At 46.1% G+C, this 11872-nt stretch overlaps 2 non-coding genes across 2 annotated transcripts; both read right to left on the reverse strand.

Moving 5' to 3' along the window:
- Positions 1-9541: 9541 nt before the first annotated feature.
- LOC120610739 (U6 spliceosomal RNA) lies at positions 9542-9646 on the reverse strand. The gene has a single exon (XR_005654993.1). It is a non-coding gene; the product is annotated as a U6 spliceosomal RNA (small nuclear RNA).
- A 637-nt stretch (positions 9647-10283) lies between these two features.
- LOC120610734 (5S ribosomal RNA) lies at positions 10284-10402 on the reverse strand. Its single transcript, XR_005654990.1, has one exon. It is a non-coding gene; the product is annotated as a 5S ribosomal RNA (ribosomal RNA).
- Positions 10403-11872: the final 1470 nt, after the last annotated feature.

The following is an 11872-nucleotide window of genomic DNA, read 5'->3' on the forward strand; positions in this document are numbered from 1 at the left end:
ACTAGGTGCCTCTGTGTCTCAACTGTCTTGGAGAAATGAAAGACAAGTCTACAAATATTTTAAAAGATCTCACCATCTCCCTTCAACGCCTTTGAATGTAGCATCGATGCTTGCAACTTGCAAGATTTTTCCTTACAAATGACTGTGACATCTCTGTGGCCTCAGGCAGTGTCTGAACTGAGATCAGTGGTCCCCACACCTGACTGGTCACAGAAACTCCTGGGAGTTTAAAAAAGTCCCTGGACCCCGCACCCAGATTAAGTCCCGGAAGCCGGTTTTTATAAAGCGCCCTCGGTGATTCTTGGGAACCAGCGGGTTTGATGACCCCTGGGCCAGCATGGTCTGGCGTGAGCTCAGGTTGGACGGCTTCCTCAGGTGGTCCGAATGAGTGGCCAAGGTCAAGGGCCCCGGACTACCTGTGACAGGACATCTTAAAGGTTCTAGTTTGGACACAGCGAGGCTCCAGCTGGAAGGCCTGTCGTCCTTGTAGCGTGTCCCTTTGCCCTAGTGTAAATGCACACACATCAGGATTTCTTACTCTAACGCTTTATGGTCTGAGAACTTTTACCTTCCTTTTTAAGGACTTAGGTGGTAGTTTTATTGTATTTAATTAGAGTGGGTGCTTTGCTCTTGCAGCTCAAATCTGCGGACTAAAGGACAAATGTGTCATAACCACCCCTGGCAAAGGGCTGCTCTGTCGACAGAAGGGAGGGGTGTGTGAGTGTGCATGAGTCAGCACGAGCCAGGGACACTGCGCGGCACACGACCTGAAGTGCACACTCACCAGCAGCAAATCACACCTCCTTGCCATGTGCTGGCTTCTGGTGAAGTGTCAGTTTCATTGACATTTGTACCGAGATTTTCATAAACGGGGATGTAGATTCATCCTACAAAAACATATTAAATTGTGATGGCCCCAAAGTCATCACATTTCAAATGATTTCTCTGTTTTTTTGTTTGTTTGTTTCACTGTAGCTGGTTGTGTGTGTGTGTGTGTGTGTGTGTGTGTGAGTGCGCAAGGCAGTGCACCAGGGCAGAGGAACACACATGTCAGTGCCTCCAGCTGGAGCCTACATGGTGTCCAGCAGTGGGACCTGACTGGGCACGGCCAGCTAACTGACCAGGAAGACCAAAAGGGAGGAGGCGTGTGTGGGGCTGCTTCCTTGCAGAGAAGCAGGAGCCAGGTGTGCATGGGTCGGTGTGATACCAGAACCTTATCGTTGGAAGGATAGTGCAGTGTGTTGTCACTCTGCCTGTCTCCCGGCCCCGCCCATGGGTGAATCTCTGGCCCGTAGAGGAGCGAGGACCGGTGGGAAGAGCTCAGATGTCTATCTTTCGCAGATCTCCGTAAATGCGGGGGTTCGGCTCCCGCGGGCCCCGTGCCTCGCCGGCGGCCATGCCTCGAGCGAGAATGAGCAGGAAGTGGTGACAAAACTCTGGAGCTTTGGATGCGGGGCTTCTGGATCCATAGAGGCGACGAGGGCCAGCGGGACCCGGCTGGCACCCGTGTTGTCAGCCTCCAGTGCCCAGAGGCCCAGTTTAGGCGCCAAGCAGCCGTGATCTCTGCAGGAGAAGTTCCAGTTCAGGTCAGCAAATGCCAGGCTCTGTCGATTGTTCTGCACGCCTCTGTGGTGAGTTACGTGGTCTTGATGCCATCTCAGAGAGTGGCAGGAGCTGGCTCATCTGCAGTGACAGTGGCACTGCCCCTGTGGAGAGTGAGTGACCGGAAGCCCCACTAGTCTAGGCAGTTCTAGGCTGTTGGGATTCGCAGTCGCCACCAGCTCTTCTCCCAGAATGCCTAGGGAAGCTCATCACCACCCGTGTGTGGCTTAGAGCATCTTTCTTCGCCTGTCTGTCCCTGCAGGGTGGGATTGGGTTGGTTTTAGACTCGAGGAGCCAGGCTGTGGGCTGAGCCCTGATGCCTCCACCTTTCCCAGGCGCTGGGTCTGACCCCAGCTGGGAACCCGATCCCATGCCAAGGGGCAGTGATCAGCTCCGCTTCAGCAAGCAACGAAAAGCATGCCACAGGGAAGCAAACAGCTGGCCTCAGCCCGGCAGTACCATCTTACTTCTGAAACAAACTTTGGCTTCTAGAAAACTCTGGAACTTGCTATTGACACTGTATGTGTCACTTTGGCTGGGCCACGCGACCCAGCTTTTGGTCAAACACCAACCTAGATGTTGCTGGGAAAGAATTTTTTTTAGATGTGATTAGGATTATATCAATCGACTTCGAGTGGGTGGGCCTCATTCAAGCAGTTGAAGGACTTAAGAGGAAATAGACGAGTCTCCCGAGAAAGAGGGAGTTCTGCCTCCAGGCAGACTGGACACTAGCTGCAACACCAACTCTTCCTGGGTCTCCAGCCTGCCAGCCCACTCTGCACATATTGGACTTGCCAGCCCCCACAATTCCTTGAAATAAATCCTTCACCCTAATTCCTAAATTTTAACTCCTTAAAATAAATCTCTCCTACCTAAACATTTTATTGAATCTGCATCTGGAGAATCCTGAGCTAAGACAAGCATCTTAAGGTCACTGGCCCAGCAAACCACACAGAGAACGTCAAACCTGGAGAAAAGAAATTGAACAAGGCAGTTTTCAGTCATTCGTCTGCCACTTAAGGAGGACCTGTTTGATCGATGACCTTTCAGGAGAGGGTTTAAATGAAAGAGATACTGATGTTATCATAATCGGATATTATCACCAACAGCTCCATGTTCATAAGCCCTATTTTGGAACCAGATTTCTTTGTGGTTTGTTCGAAAGCTGTTTTACTCACCTTGGGGAGTCCGGGTAGCTCTGATTTGAGTAATTTGAGAGGCTTTAAGGAAGTGATTGAATTCTTAGTTTTCCTAGAAACTCAAGGAGGCCAAGCTACTTCTGTTTAAAAAAATTTCTTGACATTCTAGTAAATATCCAACATGCAAGCAGTTGGATATTACGATTTCTTCCCAGAGGATAGTTAGTACTTAAATATACATTTTAGAGTCATTTTTAAAGTAGTATTTAATTAAAGCCATGAGACCAGATGAAATTACTTAGGGAAAGAATAGACATGCACAGATATTATTTCGTTATATTTGCTCTTTTATTTCTTGATTGAATTGTCCTTCTAGCCTCAGAGTCCAAGCCGGAGAGGATGCGCCTGAACTGCAGGGTGCTTTATAACTGCTGGGGAGACACACAGCACCGTCAGGTGACCACCTCTCCCAACTCGCTGGGCGTTAAACACCTTCTCCGTTACCTTTGCCTGGCTCCCACTGCAAGAGAGAAGCTTTGCATCCTCGAGGACAACCTGTGTGCTTCTGCTTGGACAGCTCGGTGAGGAAGAGCAAACTCCTGGGAAACGCCCACCCGCAGTCAGGGCGAGCCAAGGGAAAGTGGATTCCATTTTCCCCGGAGAGGGGAAGTCTATTTAATCCCAGCAACAAACTGGAGTCCAGGGGAAAAGGGGCTCGCGTAAGGTTCGTGCCAATCGCACAGCGATTATGAAATTCACGGGATGACTAATCACAGTGGCTGAAACTGTGATCATCTGAGTTCACCAGGAAAGCACAGCGAATAGGCTCTTTGCGCCCGTAGGGAGAAGTCAGTCTGTGTCTGGGCTATGCTATAGATTACTTCTCGCCTTCCCTAGATCTCCTTGGTCTGTGAAAGGGAACGAACACTTATCGAACGATTTCTGGATTAAACTCAGTGTCCTGCAAGCTACACAGGCTCTCTTCACAGCTCAAGGCTTGGGAAACCCAGTGTACTTCTTTATATAATTTGAAGTACCATAAAGGCCTTTGACCTTGAAGACTTCTCTTCAGGGATTTGCATATCCTTGTTTATATTTAGCACCTATGATTTGATGACAGGCCATGGTGACAAGCCTGTAACTTCCCGAAGCATTCTTTCTTTGTTTATTTTTGGACATTTTATAATTTCCTTTCTCTTGAGAATACTTTGTAAATGGAAACCAAAGCTCATTCGTAATGAGCTTCTATAAATGTCCCGGTTCTGAAAATCGGGAAGCAATAAGTCGTTGCCCCAACTCTGAGGTCACCGATCCTGGAGGGAAATCTAACAATCTCTGGACGCTTGTCACCTCCCAGCCCCTTTCAAAAAAATATGTGGTTACTATACATTGGGGGCCACATATAAAAAAATTTTTAATTTAACTTGTTTAAACAAAAAACACGTTCGCCTATTTTGTCCATGCCCCACCCCTTGCCTCTTACGACCACTAATCTCTTCTCTGAATCTATTTGTTTTTCTGTGTCTGACTTATTTCATTTAGTTTAATACCCTTGATGTCCATCCCTATGGTTGCAAATGGTAAGATTCTGTTCTTTTTTATAGCCGAGTGATGCTCCATTGCATATTCGTACCACCTCTTCTTCATCCACGCATCCATTGCTGGACACTTCGGTCACTTCCAGATCTTAGCTTTTGCAAATAATGCCACGGTGAACATGGGGGAGCATCATCACACACGCCTCGGGCTGGGAGAGGACAAACGTTCATGCGAGGGTCAGTCCGGTGTGTTCCTTTGGCGAGGCTACAATCCCCAGTTATTCAGTCACACACTCATCTGGGTGTTGCAAGGTATGTCAAAGACATGCAGAAAGTCTACAGTCAGTTGATTTGAGGCAAGGGAGATTGTCCCGGGCATCGTGGGTGCCTAGTTCAAAAGGTGGAGAGTCCTTGGGAGCAGGGATGAGGCCCCACCTGCGGGCAGTGGACTCCAGGCCATTGCACTGAGGCCGCTGACGGCCTTCAGACCCGCCCTACCGGCCTGCTCATAGGCAACTTGACGTGCAGGGTCACAAGGAGCAATTGCAAGGTGAACTGGCAATTGTAGCTGAGGCCACTCACTTCCTAGCCCATCACGTAGTCACATAAGAATCAGTGTCCACAGTCCAAGTACTCGATTAAAGATGGCGAAAGCAGGATGGGGTGGCGGAGGGTGTGGGACACTCTCGCAGGCAGCATATGACTCTTTTCTTGGAAACCTGCAAAGACTCATTCACGCTGGAGACAGAGAGGTAAATTAGAAAGTCTTGGAACATCCCTCCCAGGAAACACGTGTTTGTCTGTAATGAGGTGAGGTGGGAAATTCACCCTCCCAGGGCAGAGGGACGGCTCACCCTGAGCTGGATGAAACTCCTGGGCGTGCAAAGGGAGAGAATGCTCCCCAGATGTATTTACTTAGAATTAAACTTTGTACTTTCCTTCTGAGCTCGTCGGATCCTCAAAATAGAGTTTGCATCCGTGCGCTCATAAAGGCTATGTAAATATGGATTCAAATATGGCCGGGAAATTACATCTCCAAGGCCAGACATGTGATTCACACAGAAGATTCAAGTTCCTTGAGGGTGACCCTCGTTTGGGGAGCAAGGAACCAGGAAGGATGGCTGGGGAGAAGTTCGTTTTCTTTCCTTCTCGGTTTGAAGTGCGAGTTACAACAGTAGCAGAAACGGGGTTGCTTCTGTTTTACTGGGAATATAAAGGAAGCCCATGCGGGCTGATACATAGAGCCTATGATGTGGCTTTGAAGGTGAAACACAGCTGAGCAGCTGTGTGATGGTTCCTTAGAAAACCTCTTTCGGTCATTCCCAGATTCTCTGATTCGTGGTGATTGGCATGATCACTCTCCCTTTAAAGAGGGGCATTTCGTTTTGTGACGAGCATGGCTCTTTCCCTCGATTTCGGCAAGTTTATGAAAATGCTTGAGGCGACACCATTCTCTCCTCCATCAGGAATCTTTTTCTAAGACACTCTTCATTGCTACCACATGATCGGAGGAAGACGGGTGACCTCACTTACGAGGGAGCTATTGAGGATGATATCACCACCACCACCATCCGTCTGCAAGCCAAGGAATTACGCGGTCAGATCTGTAGGCATGTCGGGGAGAGGCCATCAAAGAGGAAAGAAAACAGAGCAGGGAGGTCAGTTAAAAGGCAAGAGATTTTCTCCGACTTCAAGTATTTAACTTCTAGGTGGAGTCATCTAGAGTGTCAATCTCATGACATTTAATACAAGAGAATGTACAAATATCAAATGAATGGTATGGAATGTAATAGATACTTAGAAGAAAAAGAGGTTATTATAAGCCGGGAGACCAGGGAAGAGGGAAGTCTTCACAGAACAGTGGGGATATGAGAGGGCACATTTAGAAAGACAGGGAGAGGAAAAGTGAGGCTTCCGGGTGGAAGGATCGACGTGCATCAAGGTTTTGAGGCCAGAAGATCGTGCTAGACGAGTTTGCCTGGAGTGTATTATCTGGGGAAGGGTACATATCCGGTGGGGCGGGACTGCAGAGACAGGTAGAGGACAGAAGAGAGCCTCAGATGCCAGCGAATACCTTTCGACTTTATCTTAAAAGATTGCTATCACAAGGCAATAGTGAAACATTTCACAAGGGCGTGCAAAGGGAGAGAATGCTCCCCAGATGTATCTATCACAAGGCAATAGTGAAACAACCTAGATGCCTATCAATCATGGCGGGAGTTAAGTCAGTTCCCATCCTGCCAGCCTGTGGCACACCATCCGGCAGCGATGAAGATGGAGCTGGACCCATGGGGATTCCCCAGAAAGATGTCCAAAGCATTGCGAGTGACACCATCCAGGACGAGTGATGCCATCGGCATAAAGCGGGCATACATCACACTCACAGCACTCCATGCTCCCGGCCGTACAAATGTGTGAGCACAGACAGACGTGTATGAACACACCCTCCTTCTAGAAGGACACACACTCTCTGATGATGACAGTGGCTACGTCTGGGCTGGGGGCTGAGACTGGCCCCAGCACTGCCTGCTCTGAAGGGTCAGAGCCTCGTCCTCGTCCTCGGAGAGTGTTTGAAGGGGCTGGCGCCTGATCCGATTATCTCTCAGTCACCCGAGGCTGCTTCTTTCCCGGCCCAGCTCAAATTGGATTCCAACTCTGGTTATCTTATAGGTGAACTGGATTGAACTTGCTTTGCTTTCCATCAATTAAAACGTATTTATGGTGACAGAAGATAGTAAATAGCCTTTTATTTAAAGATAAGCAGAGCTCCCTTTCATTTAAAAATATTTTTCATTCTGTAAAAAAGTGTTTCTGGCCAAGACATAAACAGACACCCTTTTAAGAGTGATATTTTAAAGTTTTTCTGTATGAGAAAATCTTTAATACCATCATTGGAGTAAAAAAAAAAACAAAAAACAAACAAAACACAAAATTATAAGATACTTCAGATTAAAATGAACAAAAATGTGGAAGAACTTTCTGAAATCAATTTTAAAACATTATTGCTAGACATGGAAGACCTAAATAAATAGAGAAATAGACCAGGTTTCACAAATGTAGAGAACAATATCAAAGAGATGTAAATTCTACACAAATTCATCCCTAAATCCAATGCCATTCCAATAAAAACTCCAACAAAATTTTTGGTGGGATGTCACAGATTGTTCCCAAAATTCACATGAAAGAATAAAAGATCCAGGAATAGCTACAGTGTTTCTGGAAAAAAAAAAAATTTTTTTTAGAAGAAAGACTTGAGTTATTGGATGTAGGAAATTATCGTGAAGGTGCAGCATTTAAAACATGGTGCTGTTAGATCCAGATAGACAAATGGAATAGAAGAGATCAAAAATAGATCGATGGCATAGAAAGCCAATACATGCTTTTGCGAGAACTCGATGTAAGATAGTGGACGTATTACAAATTAGTGGAGAAATGATATTATATGCAAAGAAATGATATTATAAACAAAGAATCAAAAAGATAGGAAAGCTAGTGACCTTGGAATAGGGAAGGATGGTATAAACAATGGAAGAAACCACACACACACACACACACACACACACAAAATAGATTTGTCTATAAAAATTAAAAAACTAACAATAAATAAATGAAAATATATGCACAATATTGAAGGAGAAACTATTATAATTATTACTATCTTTTAAATCAATGAAATGAATGTGAACACTTCAATATAAGAAAACAGAACAGAAGAAATACAAACTGGAAATGAACAAATGAAACGTATTATTTAATTAGCAATCGAATTTATGCAAATTGAAATGAGATGCTACTTTCTACCTACCGGAAAAACAAAAACAAAAACAACAACCCTGCATTATTCAATACAGATGACGGTGTGTTGATATTCCTAGTCTTACCCACGGTTGGTAGGGGCGTATTGGCAAAAATTTCTGGAAAACAAGTCGACATTATAAATCATGTCTTTGAAAAAATTTATATCTATTACATTATAATGTATGATGGTTAAAATTGAAAAATTAAATGTCTAACAATAATTAAGTCCATGAAGGTATATAGATAGAAGGTATATATATAATAGACTGTTGCACAGTTAGTGCTGCTGGAGATCATGTGTTTGCTTATTTGTCTTTTTTTTTTAAATAATTTATTTTATTATAGTTGCCATACAATATTATAGAGGTCATGTTTTGAAGGTATATCTAGTTGTCATGGGGGAAAATATTTAATGTTCATTGGAAAAGTCAGCTTACAAGTTTATATAAGATAGAGTTCCAATTTATTAAACAAGCTAAATATAGACGTAATCTAAAAGCCAGATTGAAAGTAAAGCCAACAAAATTTTAACAATGATTATCTCTGAGTGTTAAAATTATGGAAGGTTTGTATTTTCTTCTTTGTATTTTCTTAAATTTGCGACTTTTCTGCAAGAAGCGTGCATTAATTTTGCAAACAGACAGCATCTTTATAAACATCGGAAAGAATAAAGAGAAATATATGCTAGTCAACTCAAATAAGTGACTTACTGAGAATTTAAAATAAATACAGCTTTAAGGATCTGGAAGCCAAAAACAAAAGGAAAACACATCAGGTTATATGGCCAGGTAAAACAAGCGATTTGGTCTGGACGTTAGTAATAATACTAATGTCACCAAGGTCCAAGTGTGTTCCGTGGACCTTCGTGACATTAGTATTATTACTTGCCGTGCAGTATTAGGAGGGAAGGGTTCCTTGGCTACTAGTTCGGGTACAAAAATAAACTAGTTCCTCTGCTTCTCTTAAACCCGTGATAAACCAAGTGTCTGCAATGCTGTTACCCTCGGCTCTAATACTCGCATGCTTAGGATTCCAAACCGTAGCCACCGGAATAAACATTTTGTTTGTAAATTCAGGAGCCTAATGTAAGTTTTAGCCAAAATAAAAGTACCTACGGGAAGGGTCAGACTTTTCAATAAGGGCTTAGACCCTATTGAGACCTCTCATTAAATATTTGACCAGACAGACTCCTGAGTTCTGTGTTGTCAGCATAGAAGAGTCGATTTTATTCTATAAATATTAGGGCAAATGTTATGATTTACCCCTCGACCATAATCATATTAAAACCTGACCCCTGAAATGGATCCGATTTTGTTTAGTGTCTCGAAGTATAATTTAGCTGTAGACAATATCATGGTTTAAACAACAACCCCTCCGACCCCCCAGTCATATAAAGTGTCGAATGGGGTTATTCAGTTTTATCCATTTAAAATTGGAGAAGCTTTGCTTGATACATTTTTTTGTGTTAATATGGGACACTTCACAAATCTGCATCTCATCCTTGGCTGGGGCTGTGCTAATCTCTGTTTTGTTCTAGTTTTAGTTTTTTGTGCTGCCGACAAAGGCACCGTGGACGTCCGATTCGGCTCACTTGGTATTAAGCTCTTCTTTTTAATGACAGGCCGACAGATTCAGCTAAGGCTGTCTGTCCCTGGTTGAGCAGAAAAGGAGGCCGTGCAGCTAACTCACTCAGGCGGCTTATCGGGTTGCTTAAAGGTAAGTTGAAGAGAGGCAAGCACGCGGTTCTGCTTGCCACTGTTTAGAAATGGGCTCTGATCCTCCAAAAGCTGTTTCTAATTATTTTGATGCTGGCGGAAGCATTCCGCTGCAGGTTTTGAAGGACCGGTGAGCATAGTTAGGTACAGGGCGATGTCGGGGAGATGACAGTCAGGGTTCTCCATTTGTCAGTGACGTCATAATAAGGCTTTTAAAAAACAAACGTCTCTGGGAGGGTAACATTTTCTGTCATTAATTCCCAGTGTGAGTTTGTCAGAAGTAGTAAACCTGTCACTCTCCAGGCCTAGGAAACCCGTCTGTCAATTATTTAAGGGACGGAACTGTCAGTTCGAGCGTCTTAAACCCCGCCGTAGTTTCGATGCCATTTTTTTTTTTTAGGCAAGGCAACCCTTAGTTAACCTCACAGATTGTAAGGACCTTGTCAGCTTATAATCCCTTTTATTTTTTACTTTATTTATTTATTTATTTATGCCTACAGCACCTGGTCTTCCTAGGTGGTCTCCCATCCAAGTACTAACCAGGCCCGACCCTGCTTAGCTTCCGAGATCAAACGGGATCGGACTTGTTCAGGGCGTCATGGCTGTAGACTTGATGGTGTCTTCTTGAATAAGCAGGCCTGGCCTTGTGTCTTGGCAGTGGACAGGTGGAGCCCAGGTTGGTCAGGGGCATGAGGTGCAGCTCAGGTGGGATGGGCAGGAGCCTTTGTGCGTGTGCGTGTGTGTGGGTAGGGGGGGGCGGGTTGCTGCACAGGACAGAAGAATAAGAGCCAAGTCCAAAATTCAAAAGGGAGGGAAGGCCAGACACTGGGAGACGCTCACTCCCCCAAAAGGCAGAGAACACCTTCTCAAGGAGGTATCTTTACACTGAGTTTTGTTTTGCAGACGTAGAAGCCAGGCCAGCGAGCATAGCCGGAGAACTTGTGTTCCATCTGAATGTCAGTCCCCGACCGAACTGGCGGACCCGGAACAAATATAGACATAGTGTCCTGTGGGACGCTGGGAGGGAGGGTGGTAAAATGTGCATAAGTCTCAGGGGCTCTGAAACCGGTCCTGTGGTTTGGGCTGGATGAGCGTGTAGAATGAAGTCTGCTCATCCACCGTCCCCGTCCACTGTCCACTGTCCACTGTCCACCGTTCGCCGTCAGGAGGAAAAAGGCACATGCACAGGGCCAGGCCGGGAAGTGGGGGACTCGCCGTCTACGGCAGGGTGGGTTTCCCGGGGCGGGGGACAGCAGTGCCCCGTCTGGGTCAGGCAGATGGGGTTCAGGCACGAGGCTCCAGGCCAGGCAGGTCAGGGCTCAGCAGGGGCGAGACTGGCAGGATGCCCCGTCGAGGACACCACAGGGACCAGGTGAGGACGGCACACGGTACTGCTGTGGGGCCACTCTCCCCTCTGCTGGGACCAGGGGCTCAGACTCGGGGTTGACATTAAACATATGCAGCAGAAGGGGTGCCGACCAACCCCCGCGGGGCAGGACCAGCCCAGCACGTCAGGAGTGAGTCCCACTGAGCGACAGCCCCGGGAGACCCAGCCATCCCCTGTCCTCTGGTGGCCAAAGGCTTGAGTTTGCAGAGAGACTCCTGGAGCGTGTGCTTACTACCTATTCAGTTCCAAAGCACTGAGCGCTGACCCTAGAGTTCATAGAAGCCTTTGTAAGAACTCACTAGTTTCGGCGTAGGGATCGTCCACCTTGACAAACAACCTGCAGAGACTTACGGGGCTCCTGGAACCCACCCTTGGGCACCCTGCACCCACCCCAGGTCCACGTGCAGGCAGAAACCACGGGGCCATCTGTCGGGAGGCCCGTCCCCCTCACACACACACTGTCAGGCCTCTATAGGCACCTCACCTCCAGATGACAGGAGTCACAGTCACCATCCCCTCCCTGTTCCATCCCACCTCAAGGCTCAGGAGCCGAAGCATTTGCAGAGTGTTCCAGAATCATCATCTACCGACTGTGTTTTTCCTCTCCAGTTCCCGCTCACTTAAATGCGCAGCAGAAAAAAATTCTTGTTGTGCGGGATCTCCCCCTCACTTTTCATAAAAATAGCGTCAAAC

This window comes from Pteropus medius, unplaced genomic scaffold (genome assembly GCF_902729225.1).
Source record: "Pteropus medius unplaced genomic scaffold, Ma_sr-lr_union100, whole genome shotgun sequence".
In the NCBI taxonomy this organism is placed as follows: domain Eukaryota; kingdom Metazoa; phylum Chordata; class Mammalia; order Chiroptera; family Pteropodidae; genus Pteropus; species Pteropus medius.